This window comes from Nicotiana tabacum, chromosome 15, assembly GCF_000715075.1.
Source record: "Nicotiana tabacum cultivar K326 chromosome 15, ASM71507v2, whole genome shotgun sequence".
Lineage (NCBI taxonomy): Eukaryota > Viridiplantae > Streptophyta > Magnoliopsida > Solanales > Solanaceae > Nicotiana > Nicotiana tabacum.
Genome location: NC_134094.1, coordinates 92,663,250 through 92,677,637, shown reverse-complemented (window position 1 = coordinate 92,677,637; position 14,388 = coordinate 92,663,250).

Sequence of the window (14,388 nt, the reverse complement as noted above, 5' to 3'; positions counted from 1 at the left end):
TTCAGGAATCTCATAACTAATCAGATCTTGGGTCTCTTTAGGAGATCCCTTCATAATATCATTTTGATCATTTGTCGATTTTCTTTTTCTAGGATTTCGATCCTTAGAACCCATAGGCCTACCACGCTTCAGGCGTGCTTTAGGTTCACTAGCTCCCATGCTAATAGATGGTCCTGCTGGGACATCAATTCGGATAGGCACATTCTCTGCAGGGATATGTGACTTAGTTATCCTTTTCAAATCAGTAAATGTGTCTGGCATTTGATTTGCTATATTCTGTAAATGAATGATCTTCTCGACCTCCTGATTACATATAGGGGTACGTGGATCAAAGTGAGATAATGATGAAACTTTTCACATAATTTCTCTTTTGATTTCCTTTTTCTCTCCCCCTAATTGTGGGAAATTTGTTTCATCAAATCGACAATCTGCAAATCGAGCAGTAAATAAATCTTCCGTCAATGGTTCAAGATAGCGAATAATAGAGGGTGATTCAAACCCAATATATATTCCTAACCTTCTTTGGGGGCCCATCTTACTGCGCTGTGGTGGTGCTACTGGCACATATACAGCACATCCAAAAATTCATAGATGGGCAATATTTGATTCATGACCAAAAACTAATTTTGACGGAGAATATTTATTATAATGTGTTGGTCTGAGACGGATAAGTGATGTTGCGTGCAAGATAGCATGGCCCTAAACAGTAGTGGGCAATTTTGTTTTCATAAGTAGTGGTCTTGCTATCAATTGCAGTCGTTTAATAAATGACTCTGCAAGGCCATTTTGAGTATGAACATAAGCTACCGGATGTTCAACTTTTATCCCAACTGATAGACAGTAATCATCAAAAGCTTGAGATGAGAATTCTCCAGCATTATCAAGGCGAATAGCCTTTATAGGATAATCTGGGAATTGTGCCCTTAATCGAATTATTTGGGCTAATAACTTTGCAAACGCCAGGTTGCGAGATGATAATAGGCACACATGATACCATCTTGAAGATGCATCTATTAGGACCATAAAATATCTAAACAACCCACTTGGTGAGTGAATAGGTCCACATATATCCCCATGTATACGTTCTAAGAAGGTAGGGGACTCAATGCCAACCTTCATTGGTGATGGTCTAGTGATCATTTTGCCTTGATAACAAGCATCACAAGAAAATTCATTATTTGTAAGAATCTTCAGGTTCTTTAATGGATGCCCACTCGAATTTTCAGTAATTCGTCTCATCATTATTGATCCAGGATGGCCCAAACGGCCATGCCAAAGCACAAAAGTATTTGAATCAGTAAACTTCTGGTTTACGATAGAGTGTGCTTCAACTGTACTAATCTTTGAATAATATAAGCCAGAAGATAAAGTTGGTAACTTATCTACAATGCATTTCTGGCCAGAAATATTCTTTGTAATACAAAGATATTCCACATTCATTTCATCTATTGTCTCAACATGATACCCATTTCAGCGGATATCTATAAAACTCAACAAGTTTCTTCGTGACTTGGAGGAGTACAATGCATTGTCGATAATAAGTTTTGTTCCCTTAGACAGAAATACAATAGCTCTTCCGGAGCCTTCAATCAAACTTATATTACCAGAAATTGTAGAAACATTTGCTTTTTTCTTATGCAAATAAGAAAAGTATTTCTGATCTTTGAATATGGCATGAGTTGTTCCACTATCAACTACACAAATATCTTCATGATTGGTCTTTGATCCAAATATAATTTGAGGATTATCCATATTCTTCAAAATGACATAAACAAAATAAATATGATAGTAAACATTATAACTTTTATTTATGTACAACAATTACATAACTATACTATAAATAACAGAAATTAAAATATTTACATCTCTACAGATTCACTACCGATCACATGACTTGTTTCTCCTTCTGGGAGTGCAAAGTAATCAGCTACATCCAAATGCATAAAGTCTAAATTATCTTCAGAAATAAAATTTGCTTCAGCATTTTTCTCTGTCTTCTTCAGGGAGGCTTGATACAGCTCAACCAGGTGCTTTGGCATACGACATGTACGTGACCAGTGCCCTTTTCTTCCACATCTATAGCATGTATTTTCTGGCTTTGCTGCTTGCACCGCTTCATGCTTTTGTTCCTTCCTTTTCCACTGCTGGTGGTGAGGAGGGTTCTTTGGTGCATTATTATTACCACAATTAGAGTTTCCTACCTGACCACGGTCATGACCACGACTGGGGCCACGTCCTCTTCCACGTTTAGCTTGGTGGAAGTTCGTCTCATTCACTTCAGGGAATGGAAAAGAACTAGTAGGTCGTCTTTTATGGTTTTTCATTAATAGCCCATTATGTTGCTCGGCTACAAGAAGATGTGAGATAAGTTCAGAATACTTTTTGAATCCCATCTCTCGATATTGCTGCTGCAGGAGCATATTCGAGGCATGAAAAGTGATGAAAGTTTTCTCCAACATATCATGATCAGTAATATTATCACCACATAGTTTCAATTGGGAAATAATTCTGAACATAGCAGAATTATACTCACTGATAAATTTTAAATCTTGTAGCCTTAGATGAGTCCAATCATAACGTGCCTGCGGAAGAACGACCATCTTCAGGTGGTCATATCTATCTTTTAAATTACTCCACAGTATGACTGGATCTTTAACAGTAAGATATTCCATTTTCAGGCCCTCATCAAGGTGATGGCATAGGAAAATCATTGCTTTGGCACGGTCTTGGTTTGATGCCTGATTTTTATCTTTGATGGTGTCTGCCAGACCCATCGCATCAAGATGAATTTCGGCATCAAGCACCCAAGACATGTAGCTTTTGCCTGATATATCCAGGTCTACAAACTCAAGTTTAGAAAGATTTGACATTATTTAGAAAAAGAAAGTTCGTACCTCTGATACTTTCAAAGTATTTTCTCGAGATGGCAGAGTCTCGTGCTGATAACGTGTTATAAAATAAGACTGTAAAGTAAAGACAAGTATAGAGAGAAACTGATATATTATTCAAACTTAAAACTTATGTACATAATGAACTGAATTCTCCTCTATTTATAAAAGAAAGGAAGTTGCTGTGTAAGCTGCTACTGCAAGCTGCTGTGTAAGCTACTGCTCTAAACTGTTGTGCCAGATATAGATAATCTTCTATCATGGGTAATATTTATCCATAACGGAGTACCGAAAGGATAAGCTTCTTCAGGAGGCTTATTTCCAATAGAGTACTAAATAGATAAATGTATTTATGGCGGAGTCTCATATGGATAAACTTCTTCAGGAAGCGTATTTACAACGGAGTACTAAATAAACATCCATAATATAATATATTCATAACAAAACAATAATTTTACCTTATATTCTCTTAAATGGCCAATAAAAATATACTAATTACGGGTAAATATTTATTAGCCGGTAATATTTGCGTTTCCTGAATAAATTAGCAGCAATTACTTTATTACCGATAAATAATTGCCACTAAAGTCCATTTTTGTTGTAGTGGACTCACTCTACGCACTAGTTTAGTAGAATATAATTCTGAATATTTTTCCGTTTACGATGCCGACTCTTCCTATATGCCACGATCCAAAATCCAACTATCCGTGAGGGCACCTAACATCACCCGCTAGGTAAGCCAAATAACAACAATCCGATTCAATTAATATTTAACTGACTCTGATACACTTCCAAGAACTGATGGTACAAATTATGAGCTTCTAAGATTAGAATTTACAAAGCCGGTGTGAAATAAAAATATATCATCTATTTGAAATATATCTGAATAGATTAATAATTCTAGAGATACGAAGAACAAGAGGCAACTATGATCGGATCACAGGTACATATTCCATGCCAGCTCCCTCCATACACAGCAACATCAACATCAGAAATATGCACACAAGCTGCAAATGTGTAGTATGAGTACAACCGACCCCATGTACTCAATAAGTAACAATCCTAACCTTAGGTTGAAAGTAGTGACGAGCTGGAACAAAGGTCAGAGTCTAACTCCAATAACTAATAACATCTCATAACAATATAATTTAAAGCAGCACAAGTAATAACTCAATAATAAAATGCTCAACTCGTATAAAATTCCTGAAAAAAAATATTTTCTTTTCAATATAACAGTAAAACTCGAATCTTTTGCTGAAAGTCACCGAAAATAAGAGTAAGTCTGAAATCTGTGATTTTTCTCAAAAACTTTAACGACATATAAGAAATCTCATTATCAGATGGCATGAGGAAAAATACTTCTCTATGCCTACATATCAAGTATGCATGTCTAATGCAATGCAGCACAATGATGAACTCATGTACTCACACTCTCAGAGTACTCAATCTCACAGTACTGTATATGCCAATCCAGCCCAGGGAAGATCCATCCCTAATATATATACATAATAACTGACATTCATTCACTCAGTACTATACAAGGTCAATCCAGCCCAGGGAACCCCATCCCAAATATAAATGTATAGGGCAACACCATGCCCACGGAACTCCATCCCAAATATAATGTATAGTGAAACTCCATGCCCAGGGAACTCCATCCTAAAAGTGAATATATATATAGAAACTCCATGCCTAGGGAACTCCATCCCAAATATAATATTCCCTGCACTCCCTGTGTGGGGTGCAAACTCCGGAGAGGCTCCTTCAGCCCAAGCGCTATAATAAGCCAGATCCAGGCATAAATAAATAATAAAAAAATATGCTACGGCGTGCAGCCCGATCCTATGATAATAAAATATATAAAGCCAATATGGTCTGCTGCGGCGTGCAGTCCGATCCCATAAATATCCTCACAATCAGGCCCTCGGCCTCACTCATTCATCAATCTCTCCAGTCTCTCGGGCTAACAATGTCGTGAAAATCAACCCAAAAATGATGATATGACGTATCAATAAATAGCACCAGAGACTGAGATGTGATATAAAATGAATGTAATGACCCGACCGGTCATTTTGAGCTCTAGCGCGTCATTCAGCTATTTGAGGCCTTGAGAAGCTTCACTTAAGGTATTGTGACTTGCACGTGTGGTCGGAATTTAATTTCTAAAAGTTCGGAGTTGATTTGAAAAGAAAATCCTCATTTCGAAAGCTTTAAGTTGAAAGAGTTTACTAAGGTTTGACTTTTGAGTAAACGACATCGGAATCGGGATTTGAAGGTTCCAATAGGTTCGTATGATGATTGTAGACTTGGGCGTATGTCCGGATTGGGTTTTGGATGACCTGGGAGCGTTACAATGCTTATTGTGGAAAGTTGGCATTTTGGAAAAATTTCTATAAATTTGGGTTGAAGTGTATTTTAATGTTATCAATATTCGTTTGGGATTCTGAGCCTGGGAATAGCTTTGTATGGTGATTCTGGTCTTAGAAGCGCGCCCGGATGTGGATTTGGAGGTCTGTATGTCATTTCGGGGTTATTTGGCGAAAGTTAGAAATTTGAAGGTTTTTGAAAAGTTTGACCGGGAGTGGACTTTTTGATATCGGGGTCGGATCTCGATTTCGAAAGTTGGAATAGGTTTGTGATCTCATTTGGGACGTGTGTGCAAAATTTAAAGTTGTTCCGGATTGATTTGGTATGTTTCGGCGCGAGTTGTAGAAGTTGAAAGTTCATAAGTTCATTAAGTTCGATTTGAGGTGCGATTCATAGTTTTGATGTTGTTTGAGGTCTCGAGTAGGTCCGCGTTATGTTTTGGGACTTATTGGTATGTTCGGACGTGGTCCCGAAGGGCTCGGGTGAGTTTCGAATAGGTTTGGGTTGTGTTGCGCTCGTTTTTTATGTTTTGACTTTGATTCTTCAAGCATAAATGGTACCACATTAAGAAAATGAGCTCCAATTTCTATTTTGATTAAATCATTATATCCATATCATAATTACGGAGTTATAGCAAAAAGAATCATCGAATTTAGACATCGTATGAGGAAGTTATGCTCATTTTAATGTCGGAGAAGAGAGCTGGTACTGTTGCTTCGCAGATACGAAGTTTGGTCCGCATCTGCGACCCTGCAGATGTGAAAATTGGTCCACAAAAGCATAAATTACAGCTGGAAATGCGCAGGTGCGGATTTTTTGTCGCAAAAGCGAAACTCCCTGAGTATATAAAAATCAGACCGCGTTATTTTAGTATTTTGGGCATATCTTGAATTCTAGAGCTCCGTTTTAGGTGATTTTTGCGGCGTTGTTCTCGTCTCAACAAGGGAATAAATATATTATCTTTATTTTGATGTTTCTTCATGATTATTTTCGTTGGTTATTATTTTTATCTGTATTTGAATTGTAGAAATTAGAATTTTAAGCCCCAAAGTTGAGAAATGGTAAATCCTTGATTTGAGGGTCGATTCATGGATGAAATTGGATGAGTTTATAGATATAGACCATATGAGTTATGGGTAATATTTATTTTCAAAAATTTTCGGAATCCAGGCATGTGGGCCTGAGGGTCGACTTTATTGACTTTTCGAGCGGAGTTGGGGATTGTTATAAATTGATATATTATGAGTATTAGAGTATATTTTTATTGGTTTGCACATTGTTTGACTAGTTTTGGAGCGATGTGCATCGATTTGAGGTGTTAGAGTGGTGTTGGAGTCGGTTATAGAACTTTAGAGCGAGGTAAGTCTTTTATCTAACCCTGTGAGGGAGAAACCACCCCTAGGTGATGTAATTATTATGTGCTACTAGTTATGGGTGCTACGTACGCACTAGGTGACGAGAGTCCGTTCGTAGCTAGATTCATGTTATTGTTCGGGTAAACTTAGGCTCACACCATGCTATAGCTGTACTATTTGAACAGTCTCTTACCTATTAAATTCTTTTATTGTTTTGTTACGACTTGAGACTAGACTTGTGTAGAGTGGTAGACTCGTTATTGTAGAGATCATGCGAACTTTATGAATTGCCACAGAATAATTATTCTCCTCCTACGAATTTCCCCCGCGTTACGCATTCTCATCGAAGGGCTTTCCCCAAAGCTTTCCTAAAACTCACTTGTCCCTTCGTGAGTGGGGTCAAGGACCCATCAAAACTTTCTTATTCTAATGGGATCAGGCCATTTGCCTCGGCAGGATAGATACATCTATGGTTCGTACCGTTTGACCCTCGACAGTGCACACACTTTATGGGATCGGGTCGTTCGCTTCGGCATGATTATGTACCACACTCTCATAGGAGCGAGTTGTTTGCCTCAGCAATATATATAATAGATGTATCTATGGTTATATACCAGATTATGATGGGATCGGGCCGTACGCCTCGGTATTTTTGTAAAATACTTCTATGGAATCGTGCGTATTAATTGTACAAAGGGTCAGTGTATCTGGGAGTTTTCCTTATTTGAATTATGGCGACCCATCTGGTGAAGTCCATTATATATTTATATATGTACTCCGTGGGAGGAGGTGACTGCTAATCGAGAGTTGAGTTTATTATTGAGAGGAAGATTGTACCACATATTTATATTTATTTAATTCGCGTATTTATTTTGCCCCATATCTGTTTTACTTCTTACTGTATTTGCCTTATTGGACCACTAGTAAGCGTCGATGTCGACCCCTCGTAACTACTTCTCTGGGGTTAGGCTAGATAGTTACTGGGTACGCGTTGATTTACGTACTCATGCTACACTTGCTGCATATTTTTTTGCAGGTACATATATGTCTGGCAGTCTTCTGGGCGCAGAGGCGCGGATGTTGCGGGGACTTACCGTGAGCTGCATTTTATGTTACAATCCGCAACCTGAGTCTCTATGAGAGTTATTTATACTCTCCTGTCTAATTTATATTCCAGATAGAGGTTGAATTGTATTATATTTCCTAGTTGATGCTCATGTACTTGTGACACCGGGTTTTGGGGGTGCTTATGGGTGGTTCATTGTTGTAGTCATGAACATATTATCAGTTACCATGTAAAATTCTATTTCTTACTACTTAATTGATGAAATTCTGATTTCAAAAAGACTAAAATGAGTAATTGAGTTAATCATCCACTGTTGGCTTGCCTAATAGCGGTGTTAGGTGCCATCACGAACTTTAGTGGATTTTGGGTCGTGACAATGAATGAATATGACTGAGTATAAAATTACAATTTAAACAAATAATTCAACAGTAATATAACCTATGTGAGTCTCAATAATACCGGCATATAGCCTCATCATGATTTTTAACATGATTCTTAGCTCAATTTCTTTAACACATGAAAGTACATGGACAATGCCAAGATTATTTGACTACACAATTCCATGGAATCAATTATATCACAGTTTCTACGGTGCACGCCCACACGCCCGTCACTTAGCATGTGCGTCACCCCCAAACAAATCATATAACACGTATTTTCGAGGTTTATACCATCAGCTCCAAGTTTAGAAATGTTACTTACCTCAAACCGTGCAATTCTTTATTCCAATAAGCCTTTTACTAGCGATTTGGCCTCCAAACGTCTTGAATCTAGTCACAAATAATTCAATATACTCAATACAAATTATAGGAATAAATTCCATACAAAATGCTAAGTTTCCGAATAAAATCTGAAAAAGTCAACTCAAATGTCAACAATGGGGCCCACATTTCGGAACCCAACGAAAGTTACAAAATCCAAACGCTCATTAAACCACGAGTCCAACCATACCAAATTTACCAAATTCCGACATCAATTCGACCTCCAAATCCCCAAATCTTATTTTCAAATCCCTTGGTCCAAATTCTCGAATTACACCTCAAAATTATGTAATCTAGTCAGAATATTCAATGATAATTCAATATTACGGAGTAAAAATAATTACAAGTGACTTATCTCAAGAAGTCCCGTGAATTCTCGCTCAGAAATCGCCCCAAACCGAATTCTTTCGTCCAAAAATGTTGAAATGAGGTTATAAAAAAATTGCTCAATAAAAAGGTGTGCACCAGAACATGTTGCACCATCGATTTATTTTTTACTAAAAAGGCTCTAACTTCATCATACGAACTCGGAATTCGACGATTCTTATTCCTATTAGTCACAAACAATAATACGAACCTAGTCGTTCAATCGAAACTCAATTCAGAGCTCATTTGCTCAATACGATACCAACTTTGCTCGTTAAATAATTAACTCATGCTTTGCTGTAAAAACGCAATCGCGACTTGATGAAATTAGACCAAACATTTCAGATCATTCCTATAATTCATTATCAAACTCCTGGAAGACTCGAAATCGAATTTCGATCTCAAGAACTAAAAATGGACCTTTGGATCATTACATGCTTATGCTCACAAAAAATGTCAAAACACCAAGCACGTTAAAAAAACACTCATCCAAAACTCATATGAGCCCCATAGGACCTCAACCAAGTATACTAACAAGTCCTAAAATATGATACGAACTTACTCTAAGCCTCAAATTGCCTCTAACAACACTAGAATCACGAATCGCAAATCGCGCATCAATTCAAGCCTAAGAAACTTATGAACTTCCGAATTTCAAAACTAATGCCGATTCATACCAAACCAACTCCGATTGACTTCAAATTTTGCACACAAGTCATAAATGACAGTACGGACCCATTCCAACTTTCGAAATCGGGATCTGAACCCGACATCAATAAAGTCAACTCCCGGTCAAACTTCCAAGCCTTTCATTTCATATTTTCTCCATTTCAAGCCAAATATCCGGACAACTTCTAAGTCCGAAATTACCATACGGAGCTATTATAACCATCAAAACTCCATTTAGGGGTAGTTTATATATAAGTCAATATTCGGTAAACCTTTTCAACTTAAGCTTCCAACCTTGAGATTCATTCTTTCGAACATATTCCGAAACACCTGAAATCCACAACCGACGATTCACACAAGTCATAATACATCATATGAAACTATTCAAGACTTCAAATAGTAGAAATAAACGTAAATGCCAAATACGACCGGGGTCGTTACATTCTCCCCCACTTAAACATACGTTTGTCCTGGAACATGCCAAGAGTTGTTCCTAAGCCTTTAAATCACTGTTCCACCTTACCACGCACATACCCGGGGGTGATCCCACGTCACCCTATTTCATATAGGCCTGACGACACAATATAATTGAGGATTAATAATTCAACCTTAGCCCATAAACCTTGGAATTCAATTTCCAACATTCAGAATTTCTTTTCAAAACCCGAATCTCACATCTACACACTGTATAAGTCTAAACAAACTATATCAAGCCATAGCCATAACCCAAGATGCAATCACATGATATACCACACAACTTGCATACTCGTAGCAATAATTTCTAATCACCATAGCTGCTTGAAAACGAACTCGATACCGGTGATAAACCTCATATTAAATAAAACCTCATTCAAAAACCTCCGTACACTACCGATAATGAAAGTAAAACTCATAACCACTCATAAGATCAACTACTCATGGAGCTCTTTCGCCCCAACCAGAACCATAATCACTTTCTAAGATGAATTTCGATATCATTCTCCCAAATATACCGTAATTAAATCTGATAGTACTCATTCTAGGTCCAATGACCTCATCTCATCAAACACAACCACTTTATTGACTTGCAACCCCAACACAACCTAATATTTGCAACCAACTCCTCAAAATTCACGAAGAGGATAATCGTAGGCGCATGTGCACAATTACTCAAATAATTTTTATCATAGAGGAAGGAAAACAATGAAATCAGATATATTATCAAAGAAATGAAATTCCCACACACTGCACGGACAACTCACGTGCGACAAGGACAACTCACGTGTCAATGATATCAATATATAGATCTGCACGAACAACTCATGTGCTGCAAGGACAACTCACGTGCTAATAATATAAATCGCCCGGCATGGTCACAGGCCTCCAGTCCAAGCATATCATACAAGAGCAATTAAACAAGTACACATGTATATGATAATGAAATAAGATTCTCATGCTCCTGGACTGGTATAAATAACATGCCATAGTGTAGGCATGTGCAAAGTGTGCTATCACAGCTCAAATCGGCAAGTTATCGCAGAAATAGTAACTACCAAGTTTATTCAGGGAATTAGCCTCTTTGTAACCTCATGTATGGCTCAGATAGCTCTCAATAAAGGTACGAATACAAGAATGTTATAACTTTAAGCTTAGTAGTTAACTCTAGGCATATCATAGCCTAAGCATTTTCCCGAATATGAATATTTGCCCCGATGCTCGCACATGGGTTCAAAACGCACACTCATAGCTTCTGAGAACAACACATAACAACACAATTTGAAGCAGAACAAGTAATAACTCAATAATAAAATGCTCAGCTCGTATAAAATTCCAAAAAATAAATATTTTCTTTTCAATATAATAGTAAAACTCGAATCTTTTGCCGAAAGTCACCGAAAATATGAGTAAGTCTGAAATCTGTGATTTTCCTCAAAAAACTTTAACGACAGATAAGAAATCTCATTATCAGATGGCATGAGAAAAAATACTTCTCTATGCCTATATATCAAGTATGCATGTCTAATGCAATGCAGCACAGTGATGAACTCATGTACTCACACTCTCACAGTACTCAATCTCACAGTACTGTATATGGCCAATCCAGCCCAGGGAAGATCCATCTCAAATATATATACATAATAACTGACATCGAGTCACTTAGTATTGTACATGGTTAATCTAGCCCAGGGAACTCCATCCCTAATATAAATGTATAGGGCAACTCCATGACGAGGGAACTCCATCCCAAATATAATATATAGGGCAACTCCATGCCCAGGGAACTCCATCCCAAATATAATGTATAGGGAAACTCCATGCCCAAGGAACTCCATCCCAAAAGTGAATATATATGGCACTCCATGCCCAGGGAGCTCCATCCCAAATATAATATGCAATGCACTCACTATGTGGGGATGCAGACTCCGGATGGGCTCCTTCAGCCCAAACGCTATAATAAGCCAATCTTGCCTGATGCGACGTACAACCCAGATCCAGCGTGCAACCCGATCCCATGATAATAACATATATAAAGACAATATGGCCTGCTACGGCGTGCAACCCAATCTCATAAATATCCTCACAATCAGGCCCTTGGCCTCACTCAGTCATCAATATCTCCAGTCTCTCGGGCTAAAAATGTCGTGCAAATCAGCCCAGAAATTATGATATGATGTATCAATAAATAGCAACAAAGACTGAGATGTGATATAAAATAAATGAACATGACTGGGTATGAAATAACAATTTAAACAAATAATTCAACAGTAACATGACCTCTGTGGGTCTTAATAATACCGGCATATAGCCTCAACATAATTTTTAATATGATTCTCAGCTCAATTTCTTTAACACATGAAAGTACATGGACAATGCCAGGATCATTTGACTACACAATTCCACATAATCAATTACGTCACAGTTTCTACGGTGCACGCCCACACGCCTATCACCTAGCATGTGCGTCACCCCCCAAATAAATCATATAACACGTATTTTCGAGGTTTATACCCTCAACTCCAAGTTTAGAAATGTTACTTACCTCAAACCGTGCAATTCTTTATTCTAATAAGCCTTTTCCTCGCGATTCGGCCTCCAAATGTCTCGAATCTAGTCACAAATAATTCAATATACTCAATACAAATTAAAGGAATAGATTCCATACAAAATGCTAAGTTTCCGAATAAAATCTAAAAAAGTCAACTCAAAAGAAAATAGTGGGGCCCACGTCTCGGAACCCAATGAAAGTTATAAAATCTGAACGCTCATTCAACCACAAGTCCAACCATACTAAATTTACCAAATTCCGACATCAACTCGACCTCCAAATCCCCAAATCTTATTTTCAAATCCGTTGGCCCAAATTCTCGAATTATACCTCAAAATCATGTAATCTAGTCGGAATATTCAATGATAATTCAATATTATGGAGTAAAAATGATCACAAGTGACTTACCTCAAGAAGTCCTGTGAATTCTCGCTCAGAAATCGCCCCAAACCGAATTCTTTCGTCCAATAATGTTGAAATAAGGTTATAAAAAAACTGCTCAATAAAAACACTAATCTGGTAGCTAAAAGCCCAATTCTCGTCGCCAAAAGTGTCACACCTGGTCCCTAAAGGTGCGCACCAGAACCTGTTGCACCATCAATTTATTTTTCACTAAAAATGCTCTAACTTCATCATACGAACTCGGAATTCGACGATTCTTGTTCCTATGAGTCATAAATAATAATACGAACCTGGTCGTTCAATCGAAACTCAATTCAGAACTCATTTTCTCAATACGATACCAACTTCACTCGTTTAATAATTAACTCATGCTTCGCTGTAAAAACCCAATCGCGACTTGATGAAATTAGACCAAACATTTCAGATCATTCCTATAATTCATTATCAAACTCCCGGAAGATTGAAATCGAATTTCGATCTCTAGAACTAAAAATGTACCTTTGGATCATTACATGCTTATGCTCATAAAAAATGTCAAAACACCAAACACGTTAAAAAAAACCTCATCCAAAACTCATCTGAGCCCCATGGAACCCCAATCAAGTATACTAACAAGTTCCAAAACATGGTACGAACTAATTCGAAGCCTCAAATTGCCTCTAATAACACTAGAATCGTGAATCATACATCGATTCAAGCCTAAGAAACTTATGAACTTCCGAATTTCAAAACTAATATCGATTCATACCAAAGCAACTCCGATTGAATTCAAAATTTGCACACAAGTCATAAATAATAGTACGAACCTATTCCAACTTCTAGAACCGGGATCCAAATCCGACATCAATAAAGTCAACTCCCGTTCAAACTTCCAACCCTTTCATTTCCTATTTTTGCCATTTCAAGCCAAAATTAACTGCGGACTTCAAAATAAATATATGAACACACTTTTAAGCCCGAAATCACCATACGGAGCTATTGAAACCATCAAAATTCTATTCTGGGGTCGTTTATAAATAAGTCAATATCCGATCAACCTTTTCAACTTAAGCTTCTAACCTTGAGATTCATTCTTTCGAACATATTCCGAAACACCTGAAATCCACAACCGACGATTCACACAAGTCATAATACATCATATGAACCTATTCTAGACTTCAAATAGTAGAAAGGATCGTAAATTTCTAACACGACCGGTCGGGTCATTACACCATAGCAGTATTTCTGGGTTCTCTGCGAAACGTCTAAAATGTTAGGTGTCTCTTTAGGGTTTTTTACCTTTGTTTATATCATTAAATAGCATGTTTAGATGAATCAAAGGGGAAAAAAAGTAAATTAACTTTTTAAATTAGGGGTCCCCACTTTTAATATGGTATAGATTTACATATATTCTGATAGCAATGTTGTTATTTATATTGATAAGGGTTAATTCAAGTCAATAAGATGTTAGACATGTATTTGTATTATATTACTTTAATTTTATTGTAAA